Source organism: Carassius gibelio, chromosome B25 (genome assembly GCF_023724105.1).
Source record: "Carassius gibelio isolate Cgi1373 ecotype wild population from Czech Republic chromosome B25, carGib1.2-hapl.c, whole genome shotgun sequence".
NCBI classification, from domain to species: Eukaryota; Metazoa; Chordata; class Actinopteri; order Cypriniformes; family Cyprinidae; genus Carassius; species Carassius gibelio.
Window position 1 is genome coordinate 24,778,232 of NC_068420.1, and position 17,403 is coordinate 24,795,634.

At 38.0% G+C, this 17,403-nt stretch overlaps 1 long non-coding RNA gene across 1 annotated transcript; it reads left to right on the plus strand.

Moving 5' to 3' along the window:
- The first annotated feature begins 579 nt into the window (after positions 1 to 579).
- LOC128013867 (uncharacterized) lies at positions 580 to 11,753 on the plus strand. Its single transcript, XR_008183441.1, has 2 exons — positions 580 to 891; positions 11,143 to 11,753. It is a non-coding gene; the product is annotated as an uncharacterized LOC128013867 (long non-coding RNA).
- Positions 11,754 to 17,403: the final 5,650 nt, after the last annotated feature.

A 17,403-nucleotide genomic window follows, 5' to 3' on the forward strand; every position in this document is an offset into this window, starting at 1 on the left:
TCAGACAATGATGTGTGTCGTTAATAATTTATTTTGCATGGCTGCATAATGTAATGCCGAAATACACAATAATATGTTTTCAATTTCAAAAAGTAAATTAAAATAAATCATGATCGTTTTCTAAAGTATGTTTTCATGGGTGTTAATCGCTTCATTTTTGTTGGAAGAAAAAAAACATCTGTCACACTGTGATACAGGCTGAAAGTGAACGCAGCGAAGACGTACTGGTATTGGATGCGAGAACACACACACCACACGCACACACACACACACGCGCGCACACACACACACACACACACACACACACCTTGTACTCTCTGATGTTCGCTCTGCTCGGCGCCCCTGTGGATTGAAAAACGCGCTGAATCCGTGCAGACTCAGATAAGGGGAGGAGCCGGAACTTGATGCAGCTTGCCACCGTCTCAAATGAGTTTTTAAAGGGGACTGAAGCGATCACTAATTAATTAATCAAATAATTTTTTAGGGGGGCTGGGCTGAAGCCCCCCTAAAAAGGGCCTAGCGACGCCCCTGGCTTGAATGGTTTTGTCATGGTGATTTTTTGAAATAACAGTAAAAAAGTAACCAGTAAATGTCTTTTATTTTTTTAAGTGCAGCTTCTAAACACTTCAAAAAAATGTACACATAGAAGACAAGTCATTCTGAGGAAATATGCATAGTTTCATGACTATACAACACTATATGGATGATAGAAAATTAAAAAACTATCATACATCTGATGTCACTCTGTCCCTCTGTCACTGTGGGTAATGTGTGTGTGTGTGTGTGTGTTAAGTGAATTAGGTGTGAAACTATCAGGGAGCATTTAGTCTCCAGTGCCAACATTTTACAGAACTGCCACTTTCCTGGAGTCTCAGAATTACAATGTGTCAGGTTCTGAGAGATCTAAGATTCCAAAAAATTATTTAATTAGAATACCATGAAGTATTGTGAAATACTATATATTAAGACTTTATATATAGGCTTTATGAACAGATTAGAGTGACTCGTGAAGGACCAGCACCACCTCCTCTTGTCCGATGGTTTGAGGAATATATATTTTATTCCACCTCCTTTCCTGAAAGTCTGTCTTGCAGAATTGACTAAAAATTAATCTTCACATTAATTCCTAATTATTTTGCAATTATTTTTGTCAGTTCTTCTTGACCTGTTTTTTTTTTCTTCTTCTTTTCTGACCTCATGACCCAGTCAGCATTTTTGTACAATGGTCAAGTCTTAACTTATCCATTTCTGTATTGCATTTGTGTTTGATATTTCTCATGGGTATTTCATAATTTTCGACTTTGAGTTAAAACAGTTTGAGTTAAAACTCTTTTTTAGCGCATTTCATCTGTAAAAGAAAACATGCCTAATGATTCTGCACACATGAATATAAGGAGTTTTTCTCTTCCAGCTTTCCTGGACTATTGTATAGCACTCATAAATCATTAAATAAAAAATAATGGTAGTTATTAAGATTGATATGGTTTGGAATTGGTAAAATGTGCTTGGAAAAAAATCACAATAAAACAATGTTTTAATGTTTAAGTTTGGAATATTAACTGACATGAATGAATGCTATATAAATATTGTTCATGTTAACATAATGTTTATAAATGAAATCTTATCGTAAAGTGTTACTATATATATATATATATATATATATATATATATATATATATATATATATATATATATATATATATATATATACAGTATTGTTCAAAATAATAGCAGTACAATGTGACTAACCAGAATAATCAAGGTTTTTAGTATATTTTTTATTGCTACGTGGCAAACAAGTTACCAGTAGGTTCAGTAGATTGTCAGAAAACAAACAAGACCCAGCATTCATGATATGCACGCTCTTAAGGCTGTGCAATTGGGCAATTAGTTGAAAGGGGTGTCTTCAAAAAAATAGCAGTGTCTACCTTTGACTGTACAAACTCAAAACTATTTTGTACAAACATTTTTTTTTTCTGGGATTTAGCAATCCTGTGAATCACTAAACTAATATTTAGTTGTATGACCACTGTTTTTTAAAACTGCTTGACATCTGTGTGGCATGGAGTCAACCAACTTGTGGCACCTCTCAGCTGTTATTCCACTCCATGATTCTTTAACAACATTCCACAATTCATTCACATTTCTTGGTTTTGCTTCAGAAACAGCATTTTTGATATCACCCCACAAGTTCTCAATTGGATTAAGGTCTGGAGATTGGGCTGGCCACTCCATAACATTAATTTTGTTGGTTTGGAACCAAGACTTTGCCCGTTTACTAGTGTGTTTTGGGTCATTGTCTTGTTGAAACAACCATTTCAAGGGCATGTCCTCTTCAGCATAGGGCAACATGACCTCTTCAAGTATTTTAACATATGCAAACTGATCCATGATCCCTGGTATGCGATAAATAGGCCCAACACCATAGTAGGAGAAACATGCCCATATCATGATGCTTGCACCTCCATGCTTCACTGTCTTCACTGTGTACTGTGGCTTGAATTCAGAGTTTGGGGGTCATCTCACAAACTGCCTGTGGCCCTTGGACCCAAAAAGAACAATTTTACTCTCATCAGTCCACAAAATGTTCCTCCATTTCTCTTTAGGCCAGTTGATGTGTTCTTTGGCAAATTGTAACCTCTTCTGCACATGCCTTATTTTTAACAGAGGGACTTTGCGGGGGATTCTTGAAAATAGATTAGCTTCACACAGACGTCTTCTAACTGTCACAGTACTTACAGGTAACTCCAGACTGTCTTTGATCATCCTGGAGGTGATCATTGGCTGAGCCTTTGCCATTCTGGTTATTCTTCTATCCATTTTGATGGTTGTCTTCCGTTTTCTTCCACGTCTCTCTGGTTTTGCTCTCCATTTTAAGGCATTGGAGATCATTTTAGCTGAACAGCCTATCATTTTTTGCACCTCTTTATAGGTTTTCCCCTCTCTAATCAACTTTTTAATCAAAGTACGCTGGTCTTCTGAACAATGTCTTGAACGACCCATTTTCCTCAGCTTTCAAATGCATGTTCAACAAGTGTTGGCTTCATCCTTAAATAGGGGCCACCTGATTCACACCTGTTTCTTCACAAAATTGATGACCTCAGTGATTGAATGCCACACTGCTATTTTTTTGAACACACCCCTTTCAACTAATTCAACTAATTGCCCAATTGCACAGCCTTAAGAGCGTGCATATCATGAATGCTGGGTCTCATTTGTTTTCTGAGAATCTACTGAACCTACTGGTAACTTGTTTGCCACGTAGCAATAAAAAAATATACGAAAAACCTTGATTATTCTGGTTAGTCACATTGTACTGCTATTATTTTGAACAATACTGTATATTGTTCTGTGAATGTGATTTTAAAGTCTAGATGATTCGGATTAACCCTTTAACCGCCATATTTAAAGCCTCACTGCCAGAGGGATATTGTGAATGCATGTGCCCGCTGGACACAGTTTACCTGATGCCACCGGGGTGGCGATGGCATTGGTGGCTTGAGCCCGCCATCGCTGCTTGCAGCTATATTTTTATTATTATTAGGGCTCAAGCCTGGAGGGCGAGAGCCCTATTGTTTTCCTTAGGATTATTTTTTATTATTATTAGGGCTCAAGCCTGGAGGGCGAGAGCCCTATTGTTTTCCTTAGGATTATTTTTTTTTTTTTTTTTTTTTTTTTTTATTCTTCTAATTTTTTTCTAAGGTTTCGGGGGCTTTTGGGGTCCTTAACATGCTCAAAAACTCTTGAAAATTGGCACACACCTTGGAACCTGCGGCCATTAGGGCCGGGCAGAGTCTGATACAAGGGCGTGGCACAGGGGCTCTACAGCGCCCCCTGTAGTACCGAGGGCCATATATCATGCATACTTGCACGTATACATATGAAACTTGGTACATATATATAACTCATCAAACCAAACAACTTTCACACTGCATGTCATAAGCTCCGCCCAACAGGAAGTTGGCTATTTAGGGTTTTATGAAAAACACATGCTCTGGAATTTGATATACTCCTCTGAGGAACTCCACCCGTTCACCTCAAAACTCGGTGAACACGATCTCAAGACATTCGGGATGCTAAATTGCGAAGAGATTTTTGATATCTCGAACGGTTTGCCCGTGGCGAGGCGTTGAAATTATGGCGAGAAATGAGAAACAGGAAATGTATAATAACATCCACATACATTTGCTGAATTTGATCAAACTTAATTGGTTTGTTCGTTGTATGATACCGATCGTATATATGTGACTTTTAGGAGTCAAAGTTATAGCGCCACCAACTGGCAGCAGGAAGTGAATCATTTTCAGAACGCTTTGAATTCAGCATTTTATTTTTACTTGATTTGCTTCAAACTTCATCAGAATAATGACAAAACACGGCCGAAGACAATCTGTCGTGGGGATATTTATATCTAATATAGTGTTGCCATGGCAACGTGTCAAACTTGAATGTTCTGTTCTGGTGATTTTTAGGCAGATAACTAGCTCAGATTTACATGAAACTCGAAACAGATATCAGTATTAAAGATAGCTAGACCATGGCAAAAGCTTTTAAAAGGGCGTGGAAGAGGCACTCTATAGCGCCACCTTTTGTCAAAAGTGGGGGGATTAGTTTTAGCTACAGACACCAAACTTGGTACATAAATTGTTCTTATCAAGACGGACAACTTTCTAATTCGCAGTCATAAGCTACGACCAACAGGAAGTTGGCTATTTTGACTTGAATATGGATTTTTGGGAATTTTCTTTTGTGAATTAATGCATACTCCTCCCAGGGGAAGTACACTATACACACCAAACTTTGTCTACATTAAGAAAAACCATTGAGGAACTTAAATTGCGAACGGATTTTGGTTAGCTTGAACGGTTTTGTCGTGGTGAATTTTTGAAATGACAGTAAAAAGGGAAACATTAATTGTCTTGTATGTTTAAATTGCAGCTTCCAAACACTTCAAAGCATTTTTTCATACAAAGATCAAATCATTCTGAGGAAATATGCATAGTTTCACGACTTTACAACACTGTATGGATAAAAGAAAATTAAAAAACTGTCAGACTTCTCAACTTACATGATCTAACTCTGGCCACCCTGTCTGTGTGAGGGAAGGGAGGGGGAGAGGGAGGGGGAGTGTGAGGGGGTTGGTGACTGTGACAGTGTGTGTGGACTGTAGGGAGGGGCTGTCTGGCAGAGAGAGAGAGAGAGAGACCTAATCATCCCTTTAATAATCAGGAAAAAAAAAATCTGTATTTTAAATTGTTATTGTTTTTGTTGTTGCTAATGGTGGTGTTTTTTCCTTTCATTACAGGTTAAGAAATCTCTTAGGCCTTATCCTTTTCTGTCAGTTTTAGGGATTTAAAAACATCCTAAGAACCCTAATTTGTGCTGCAAATAATAATTTCAAACTCATTTGATACTGACCTATGACAACCTGTGACGTGACATGACATTTATTAATCTCATGGATGTAACAGTAAAACTATTCAACTGACAGATAAAGCTGCAATGCAAGCAAAACTATTTCACAAATGCTTATAGGTCATTAAAATCATTACAAAACACTAATACATTATTTAAGGATTTGGTAACACTGTAAAATAATGTCTAATTTGTTAACATTAGTATATGCAATGGTAACACTTTATAATAATTGCACTCATTAGCTAAGCATTAGTAAATAGTTCATGATTATAAAGCCTTTTCCCTTAATAATAGTCATTATTAAGCAGTAATACATCTATAAATAAATTGTTCTTGGTTTAAAAGCACATATATTACAAAGGAGATTAAAGTCTCAGTTGTCTTATAAAATAAATAAATAAACACAACCCAGTTTGATTCAGAATTCAGAAATATTTATTTCAAGATGCAATAAAAGGAAACTGTACACTTGAATAGCTTTTATGCGATTCTTGAAGGATTAGCATCACCTCCTCTTGTAAAATGGTTTGAGGAATATATCTTCGAGATTGTACGGCCGCTCCCTATATGCATAGTATGCAGTCTTCGTAGGGCACCAACTCCCAGAGGTGGCACCATCCCAGTTGCTCAAAAAAACAAAAAAAAAAACATGCGCCATTCTCCCATCCGCGCTCGCGACCGCTCACACCTCATGTTTGCTGCTGAATGTTCGTAATTGATGGATGGACATCTATGCCTGGGTATAGGACATCAGCAATCCGGCACAGAGAAAATAAAACTAAAGAAAATAAAACAGGCATAAAGTTGTCTTGACATTGGACTTTCTAGAGTCTCAAATTTAGGGCCGGTCTCTAAAGTTACATGTGATATTGTCATACACTTTTCTAACGTCAGTAGCATTTGAAGAGAATGACTTACAGTCATAAAAACAACTGTAATTGTTCATCTAGGTGACAGCTATAATGCACAATTAAATTGAATGTTTGATATTTATTACAACAAACTGTAAGTCATATGTAAATTATGCTACTTTTTCACATGGGCTAAAATGCAAATTTGAAGCTCAATAGCATTTGAGAAGAAAGACTTGCAGTCATAAAAAAAATTGTAATGTGTTCATATAGGTGTCAGCTACAATGCACACCTTATACATTTTTTATAGATATTAAAATAAAGTGTTACTAAAGTTATATATATATATTGTTCTGTGTATGTGATTTCAAAGTCTAGATTGGTCGGATTAACCCATTAACTGCCACATCCCTTAAAACTTGATTGTCAGAGGGTTACTGTAAATGCTTATGCCCGCTGGGCACAGTTATCCTGATGCCACCGGGGTGGCGTTGCACTGATGGCTTGAGCCCGACATCGCTGCTTGCAGCTATATTTATTATTATTATTATTATTTTCTAACGTTACGGGGGCTTTTGAGGTCCTTAACATGCTCGAAAACTCTTGAAAATTAGCACACAGATTGGAACCTGCGGCCATTAGGGTCGGGCAGAGACTGATACACGGGCGTGGCACAGGGGCTCTACAGCGCCCCCTGGAATACTGAGGGCCATATATCATACATACTTGCACGTAGACACATGAAACTCGGTACACATGTAGATCTCATTAAACCAAACAACTTTCGTACTGCATGTCATAGGCTCCGCCCAACAGGAAGTTGGCTATTTAGGGTTTATTATTCATATTTTTGGTCAAAGTTGTGGGGGCTTTTGGGGTCCCTAACATACTCAAAAACTCTTGAAAATTTGCGCACACTTTGGAATCTGTGCCCTTTAGGAGCCTGCAGAGGTTGGGACCCGGGCGTGGCACAGGGGCTCTATGGCGCCCCCTGGAACACAGTCATAAATGTTGATGTATAGCTCACACATACTTGCACATATTCATATGAAACTCAGTACACATATAGATCTCATTGTGCCGAACAATTTTCGTATTGCATGTCATTGGGCTCCGCCCAACAGGAAGTCAGCTATTTAGAGTTATGTAAAAAGCGCATGCTCTGGAATTTGATATACTTGTCATAGGTTTTTTACTCGTTTACCACCAAACTCGGTCAACATGATCTCAAGACATTGGGGATGAAAAATTGCCAGGGGATTTTTGATATCTTGAACGGTTTGCTCGTGGCGAGGCGTTGAAATTATGGCGAGAATTGAGAAACAGGAAGTGTCTAATACCATCCACATACATTTCCTGATTTCAATCAAACTTCATCAGATTATTCATTGTATGATGTCGATCACATATATGTGACTATTAGGAGTCAAAGTTATAGCGCCACCAACTGGCAGCAGGAAGTGTGTCATTTTCAAAATGCTTTGAATTCAGCATCTTATTTTTACTCGATTTGCTTCAAACTTCATCAGAATAATGTTAAAACACAGCCGATATGAATCTGCTGGGGGAAATTGGATAGCTAAAAATATTGTTGCCGTGGCAACATGTCAAACTGGAATACTTCTCAGGTGATTTTGAGGCATATAACATGCTTAGAATTTCATCAAACTCAGAACACATATCAGTATTTATGATAACTAGACACTGGCAAAAGTTCATAAGAGGGCGTGGAAAAGGCACTCTATAGCGCCACCTTTTGTCAAAAGTGGGGGGGTTAGTTTTAGCTACAGACACCAAACTCGGTAAAAAAATTGTTCTTATCAAGACGGACAACTTTCTAATTCACAGTCATCAGCTACGATCAACAGGAAGTCCGCTATTTTGATTTGAATGTGGATTTTTTTTTACATTTAGTTGTGAATTAATGCATACTGCTCAGAGGAGAGTAACACTATACACACCAAACTTTGTCTACATGATGCCAAAACATTTTAAACAACTTAAATTGCCAATGGATTTTGGATAGCTTGAACGGTTTTGTCGTGGTGATTTTTTTTAATGACAGTAAAACTGGAATTATTAATTTTCCTGCATTTTTAAATTCCAAACACTTCAAAACCTTTTTTCATACAGACAAAAAGTCATTCTGAGTAAATATGGATAGTTTCACGACTTTACAACACTGTATGGATAATAGAAAATTAAAAAACTGTCAGACATCTCATATCACTCTGTCCCTCTGTTTGAGTGTATGTGCTTCAGACTTCCATTGTCTGAGAGAAATTGCGCTCCTACAGGTGCAATTACCGGATATTTAGTTTCTCTTTTAAATCGGTTAAAATACAAATAAATACTTGGATTTAATTCACACTGACAAGCTAAACCAACATATATGATTATTATCAGGTCAGGGCTCATTAATAATGGATGTGTGGTCAGTGATACGTGAGAAACACGAGAGATGAATCACCGCTCTGAGCATGAGCATCTGGAATGATGAGCTCAGAAAAAACGAGTTTATTCTTGTTTTATAGCTATTAAAAATAAAGTATTGCAGCGATATCACACAATTCACCAATTAGAACACACCAAGAGCTAAATTAAGATGTTTTTGAACTGTTTGTGTGAAAATGAAATATTTGAGGCTGCCTATATGAAATCACGCCTCCGATCAGCGCGTACAGTGTCGAGCTCAAAACAAACGAATTTATTCTTGTTTAAGAGCTTTTTAAAATAAAATATTACCACAAATGCACACAATAAACCCATTGTAACACAACAAGAGCTAAATGCAGGTGTTTGTGACCTGTTTAAGTGCGCAAGACTATTTGAAAGCGCGACTGGCAGAATAACATATATCTCTCGAGCTGCAGGATTCTGGCTTTCGTCGTACAAACGAACACATCACGGACAAGATTATTTCAAAATAGCTTGGCGAATATAAACGAAAACAGCCACGTGAACGTAAACCGTTGAGAAATATATCTGAAGTGGATCTACTGGATTTGAATATTAAGTGACCGCGTATACCAGCTGCTTCTGTCTTCAATTTTAATCTATATAAAAAATGTAATTCATTCATCTTGGCTGCGTTTTTAATGTGTGTACGTATTTATTTATTTATTATTTTGCTCTAACAAGAATTAATCTATATTTAATTAAATCAATTACATTTTATTTTACATTTGATTTGTCCATTTCTGCATCTAAACGCCTAAAAACATAAAACATGCTCTATTATACTATTGTTAGCAATTTCTTTATCGTCCAATTTATCTGGTGTACACACTTTTATTTTCATAATAAACTTGTTTGTTAGATTATACACAGTTACAGTGGTCTATAATAAATATTAACAGGTTTTATTCAAGCTGTTTAGAATGATTGCAGTAGGCTAAAAAAACATTGGAAAACAATAACTGTTGTACTTTTTTATATATTTTGTATAATTTCATAGTTTATGCATTATAGTTATAAAAACAAATAAATTTAGCCACTCACATAGAAATCTTAGGCCTTATCCTTTTCTTACAGTTTTAGGAATTTTAAAAAATCGTAAAAAACCTTATTTGTGCTGCAAATAATAATTTCAAACTCAAAAAGTAAATAGTCAGTTCATGCTTTATAAAGCCTTGTCCCAATATTAATAGTCAGTAGTAAGCAGTTTATAAATACAGCTATAAATAGCTTGTTTTTGGTTTATAAGCACATTTATTAAAAAGGAGAGTAAAGGATCAGTTATCTTCCTATGAAAAATAAAAAAATAAAAATAAACAAACAACAACACAGATTGATACAGAACTCTACAGATTGATACAGAAATTCTATTGTGGATTTATGATAAAATCAGCCTGTAAATGAATTCATACTCCTCCAAGAAGACACAAGTAGTTCACACCAAACTTTTTTTTTAACATGAATCCAATATACTGAAGATGTTAAATTGCGAATGGGTTTAGGATACCTTAAATGGTGTGGCCATAGCGATTTATTAAAGTAACATAAAAAAATACAATAGTTATTTTACTATATCTTTAAATTTTTTAATTCCAAACTCTTCATAATTTTTTATATACGTAGAAGTCATCATTTGAAGGAACCACAGCAAGTTTCAAAGCTTTATCATTTTCAAGAGCCAGCAAAAAATTAAAACTATCATAACTTATAAATGAAGCTTGCAATTCTTAGTACCAATAATGGCCACCTGATGGAGCTATAGGATCACTTTTAAATAATTATTGTAGAAACAAGTATGATTTAAATCATTTATAGAAATCTTTCAAAGAAAAATAATATGAATTTTATGTATTTTACTGATAAAATGACCCTCACTTAATTAGAATAACAAGCTGAAGTATTGTGAACTGTATATTAAGAATAATTCTTTATAGGCTTTATGGACAGATACGTTTTGAGTGACTCTTGAAGGATCAGCACCACATCCTCTTTTACCACTGTTTAAAGAATTTATCTTACAGAACAGATGCGAATGAATTTTGGATAGCTTGAATGGTTTTGTCGTGGTGATTTTTTGAAATAACAGCAAAAAAGTAACCAGTAAATGTCTTTTATTTTTTTAAAGTGCAGCTTCTAAACACTTCAAAAAAATGTACACATAGAAGACAAGTCATTATGAGGAAATATGCATAGTTTCATGACTATACAACACTATATGGATGATAGAAAATTAAAAAACTATCATAAATCTGATGTCACTCAGTCCAACTGTCACTGTGGGTAGTGTGTGTGTGTGTGTGTGTGTGTGTGTGTTAAGTGAATTAGGTGTGAAACTATCAGGCAGCATTTAGTCTCCAGTGCCAACATTTTACAGAACTGCCACTTTCCTGGAGTCTCAGAATTACAATGTGTCAGGTTCTGAGAAATCTAAGATTCCAAAAAATGATTTAATTAGAATACCATGAAGTATTGTGAAATACTATATATTAAGACTTTATATATAGGCTTCATGAACAGATTAGAGTGACTCGTGAAGGACCAGCACCACCTACTCTTGTCCGATGGTTTGAGGAATATATCTTCCAGAATCCGGGATTAAGATTTAGGAGCTCATTTTTATTCCACCTCCTTTCCTGAAAGTCTGTCTTGCAGAATTGACTAAAAATTAATCTTCACATTAATTCCTAATTATTTTGCAATTCTTTTTGTCAGTTCTTCTTGACCTGTTTTTTTCTTCTTCTTTTCTGACCTCATGACCCAGTCAGCATTTTTTGTATAATGGTCAAGTCTTAACTTATCCATTTCTGTATTGCATTTGTGTTTGATATTTCTCATGGGTATTTCATAATTTTCGACTTTACAGTTTGAGTTAAAACTCTTTTTTAGCGCATTCCATCTGCAAAAGAAAACATGCCTAATAATTCTACACACATGAATATAAAGTGTTTTTCTCTTCCAGCTTTCCTGGACTATTGTATAGCACTTATAAATGATTAAATAAAAATAATGGTAGTTATTAAGATTGATATGGTTTGGAATTGGTAAAATGTTCTTGGAAAAAAATCACATTAAAACAATGTTTTAATGTTTAAGTTTGGAATATTAACTGACATGAATGAATGCTATATAAATATTGTTCATGTTAACATAATGTTTATAAATGAAATCTTATTGTAAAGTGTTACTAAATATATATATATGTTTGGGGAATATATATGTATATTGTTCTGTGAATGTGATTTTAAAGTCTAGATGATTCGGAATAACCCTTTAACTGCCATATCCTTTAAAACCTCACTGCCAGAGGGATATTATGAATGCATGTGCCCGCTGGGCACACTTTACCTGATGCCACCGGGGTGGCGATGGCATTGGCGGCTTGAGCCCGCCATCGCTGCTTGCAGCTATATTTATTATTTTTTTCCAACGTTACGGGGGCTTTTGGGGTCCTTAACATGCTCGAAAACTCTTGAAAATTGGCACACACCTTGGAACCTGCGGCCATTAGGGCTGGGCAGAGACAGATATACGGGCGTGGCACAGGGGCTCTACAGCGCCCCCTGGAATACTGAGGGCCATATATCATACATACTTGCACGTAGACACACGAAACTCGGTACACATGTAGATCTCATCAAACCAAACAACTTTCGTACTGCATGTCATAGGCTCCGCCCAACAGGAAGTTGGTTATTTAGGGTTTAGTATTCATATTTTTCGTCAAAGTTGTGGGGGCTTTTGGGGTCCTTAACATACTCAAAAACTCTTGAAAATTTGCGCACACTTTGGAATCTGTGGCCTTTAGGAGCCTGCAGAGGCTGGGACCCGGGCGTGGCACAAGGGCTCTACGGCGCCCCCTGGATCACAGTCAGAAATGTTGATGTATAGCTCACACATACTCACACATATGCATATGAAACTCAGTACACATATAGATCTCATCGTGCCGAACAACTTTCGTATTGCATGTCATAGGCTCTGCCCAACAGGAAGTCAGCTATTTAGAGTTATGTAAAAAGCGCATGCTCTGGAATTTGAAATACTTGTCATAGGTTTTTTTGCAGATTGCCACCAAATTCGGTCAACATGATCTCAAGACATTGGGGATGAAAAATTGCCAGGGGATTTTGATATCTCTAACGGTTTGCTCGTGGCGAGGTGTTGAAATTATGGCGAGAAATGAGAAACAGGAAGTGTCTAATACCATCCACATACATTTCCTGATTTTAATCAAACTTCATCAGATTATTCTTTGTATGATGTCGATCGCATATATGTGACTATTAGGAGTCAAAGTTATAGCGCCACCAACTGGCAGCAGGAAGTGTGTCATTTTCAAAATGCTTTGAATTCAGCATCTTATTATTACTCAATTTGCTTCAAACTTCATCAGAATAATGTTAAAACACAGCCTATATAAATCTGCTGGGGGGATATTGATACTTAAACTGGAATACTTCTCAGGTGATTTTGAGGCATATAACATGCTTAGAATTTCATCAAACTCAGAACACATATCAGTATTTATGATAACTAGACACTGGCAAAAGTTCATAAGAGGGCGTGGAAGAGGCACTCTATAGCGCCACCTTTTGTCAAAAGTGGGGGGGGTTAGTTTTAGCTACAGACACCAAACTCGGTACAAAAATTGTTCTCATCAAGACGGACAACTTTCTAATTCACAGTCATCAGCTACGATCAACAGGAAGTCAGCTATTTTGATTTGAATGTGGATTTTTTTTTACATTTAGCTGTGAATTAATGCATACTGCTCAGAGGAGAGTAACACTATACACACCAAATTTTGTCTACATGATGCCAAAACATTTTAAACAACTTAAAATGCCAATAGATTTTGGATAGCTTGAACGGTTTTGTCTCTGTGATTTTTTTTTAAATGACATTAAAAATGGAATTATTAATTTTCCTGCATTTTTTAATTCCAAACACTTCAAAACCTTTTTTCATACAGACAAAACGTCATTCTGAGTAAATATGGATAGTTTCACGACTTTACAACACTGTATGGGTAACAGAAAATTAAAAAACTGTCAGACATCTCATCTCACTTCTGTCCCTCTGTTTGAGTGTATGTGCTTAGACTTCCATTGTCTGAGAGAAATTGCGCCCCTACAGGTGCAATTAACGGAGTTTTAGTTTCTCTTTTAAATCGGTTAAAATACAAATAAATACTTAGATTTAATTCACACTGACAAGCTAAACCAACATATATGATTATTACAGGGTCAGGGCTCATTAATAATTGATGTGTGGTCAGTGATACGTGAGAAACAGGAGAGATTAATCACCGCTCTGAGCAGGAGCGTGTGGAATGACGAGCTCAGAAAAAACGAGTTTATTCTTGTTTCATAGCTATTAAGAATAAAGTATTGCAGCGATATCACACAATTCACAAATTAGAACACACCAAGAGCTAAATTAAGATGTTTTTGAACTGTGTTTAATTTAGGATTTATAGCTGGATCGATCTGCACTGACCGCTACAGTATTCTTGTCAGAGAACTCAGAGTCTTGTCTCAATGATAGCCTTTTAATGATTGCTCTGGCATCAATATAGAAGGACATGTACAAGGTTTTCTAGAACAACAAAATAAAAATAATAATTAGCAGATGTTACATAAATTATATAAATAATAAACAACATAAAGTATCTTCTACTTATACAAATCACAGTGATCGATCGCTACTTTTAACTTCAAATGATTGACAGCATATAATACAGCGCGTATTTCACATGCGGTAAATACGTCACGTTAATATACATGAATAAACTTAGAAACAGTATCTGCAACAACTATACTTGCAGTATAACATTAATATTCAAATAACAGTGGACTTACTTGTCCGTTACTCATATAATGTCCTTTTAATGCGAGCAATCCAGAGAACTTCCTGATCAGATCGGCTGATGCAACTCTCTGGCATTACGCTTATTCTCAGTCTATTAATCAGCGTAGGATCCGCAACTGTGTCGGTTGTGCACTATACCATTACGGGCAGCGCCAATTCTGTATGCATCTTTGTCACTACGCAAAACATGGAGAATTCGGAACAAACTGTTTGTGTGAAAATTAAATATTTGTGGCTGCCTATCTGAAATCACCGCTCCGATCAGCGCGCACAGTGCCACAAGTTCAAAACTAACAAATTTATTCTTGTTTAAGAGCTTTTTAAAATAAAATATTGCCATAAATGCACACAATACACACATTATAACACAACAAGAGCTAAATACAGGTGTTTGTGACCCGTTTAAGTGTGCAAGACTATTTGAAAGCGCGACTGGCACAATAACATATATCTCTCGAGCTGCAGGTTTCTGTCTTTCGTCGTACGAACGAACACATCACGGACAAGATTATTTCAAAATACATAATAGTTTGGCGAATATAAACGAAAACAGCCACGTGAACATAAACTGTTGAGAAATAAATCTGAAGTGGATCTACTGGATTTGAATATTAAGTGACCGCATATACCAGCTGCTTCTGTCTTCAATTTTAATCTATATATATAAAAAAGGAGACTCATTTGTCTTGGCTGCTTTTTTAATGTAGCGTATTTATTTATTTACTTTTTTATACATTTTGTATAATTTCATAGTTTATGTATTACAATTATAAAAACTAAAATAAATTTAGCCACTCACATAGAAATATCTTAGGCCTTATCCTTTTCTGACAGTTTTAGGGATTTTAAAAAATCCTAAAAAACCTTATTTGTGCTGCAAATAATAATTTCAAACTCATTTGATACTGACCTATGACATCCTCTGACATGCTATTTATTTGAATTTACATAATGTCATGGATGTAACAGTAAATCTGTTCAGCTCACAGATGAAGACTAAGCTGTAATGCAAGCAGAACACTTATAAATCATTTAAGGATTTGATAACACTGTAAAATAATGTCTTATTTGCTAACATTAGTAAATGCATTGGTAACACTTTATAATAACTGCACTCATTAGTAAATAGTCAGTTCGTGCTTTATAAAGTCTTGTCCCAACATTAATAGTCATTAGTAAGCAGCTTATAAATACAGCTATAAATAACTTTTTCTTGGTTTATAAGGACATATTTTAAAAAGGAGAGTAAAGGGTCTGTTATCTTCCTAAGAAAAATAAAAATAAACAAACACAACACAGATTGATACAGAAATATTTATTTCAATATGCAATAAAAGGAAACTGTACACTTGAATTATATATATATTGTGACGAGCACTCCCAGAGGAATCAGCGTCGCCCTGGAAACCAAACCAAAACACCTGCACGTCCTCGTCACCGGCTGATCGGTCACAGCTGCTCCCCATCAGCCAGCACATTGAAAAGCAGCACATGTTGCACTGAGAAGAGGTTCTCAAACAGAACGCAAAGCTGGACTAACCCCTCTCTCCTATCCCCACAGAAAGCAGCGAGTGACCAACAGCCCACACCCTTTGGAGCACGTCTGGACACCCACTTTCCCCTTGATTGGCACAGAGGAGCACGGAGAGCACACGGGGAGCACCCACCCAGCGGAAAGCAGATCAGGACACTTCACCAGGCACCCTTCACTTTTCAATAAACCCACCCTCCGGGGCTTTTGATTTCACGTACCTCTTGTCGAGTGGTTCTTCACCCCGTGACAGTGGTGGAGAATGCGGGCAGAACAGTGAGGAATCACCGACAAGGTCACCGCCCCAACTCCTAATTTTTTTTTTGCTTTCTGTCAGCAGCACCACGGAAGGCGGCACGCGCGGCCCCGCGATGGAGGACGTCTTACAACGCCTCGCTGAGGTTAGCATCCGCCAGCAGCAAATAGCGGAACACCTCGCCACTCGCCTGGGCAGGACGGAGGATGAACTCGCCGCCGTCCGGGCGGCCGCGGCCCAGCGCGTTCCGCTACCTGAGCCTCGGGCACAAGCCACCCGTCTGTTGCCCAAGATGACGGCCGATGACGATGTGGAAGCCTTCCTTCAGGTCTTCGAAAACACTGCCCACCGAGAGGGATGGCCAGAGGACGAGTGGGCACGTGCGCTGGCACCCCTACTCACCGGTGAAGCACAGAGGGCTTACTTCTCGCTCCCCCTGACGAGTGCCGACAGTTATGTCGAAGTGAAGCGAGAGATCCTGGCGAGGCTGGGCCTCTCCCCTGTAAGTGCCGCCCAGCAGTTCCACGAGTGGGAATACAAGCCCCGGGTGCCAGCCCGTGCCCAGGCAGCCGAACTCAGCCGCCTCGCCCAGCACTGGCTGTTGGCAGGAAACCCCACACCAACACAGGTAGCGGAACGAGTGGTGGTCGATCGCCTCCTGCGCGCACTACCTCGCGCCCACCGACAGGCCGTCGGCATGAGGGACCCACGTGACGTCCGGGAACTAGTGGAGGCGATCGAGCTGGCGGATGCCGTTCATCCCAGCGGGGCAGGGGACCGGCTGCCGCCATTCCCCCGGAGGGTGGTCCAGGAGCGACGCCCGCTCGAAGGCACCGCGCGACCCGTCAGCAGGCCGACGGTTCCCCCACCGCGAGATGAGCCCATGCCAAGTGCCGAACCACCGTCGCCTCCGCGAGCCTGGCTGGCAGGCTGCATCCTTCACCAACGGGTGCCGGCGGGAGCCCCCGAAGCAGATGTGAAGGTGGATGGAAGACGGTTCCGGGCCCTGTTGGACTCA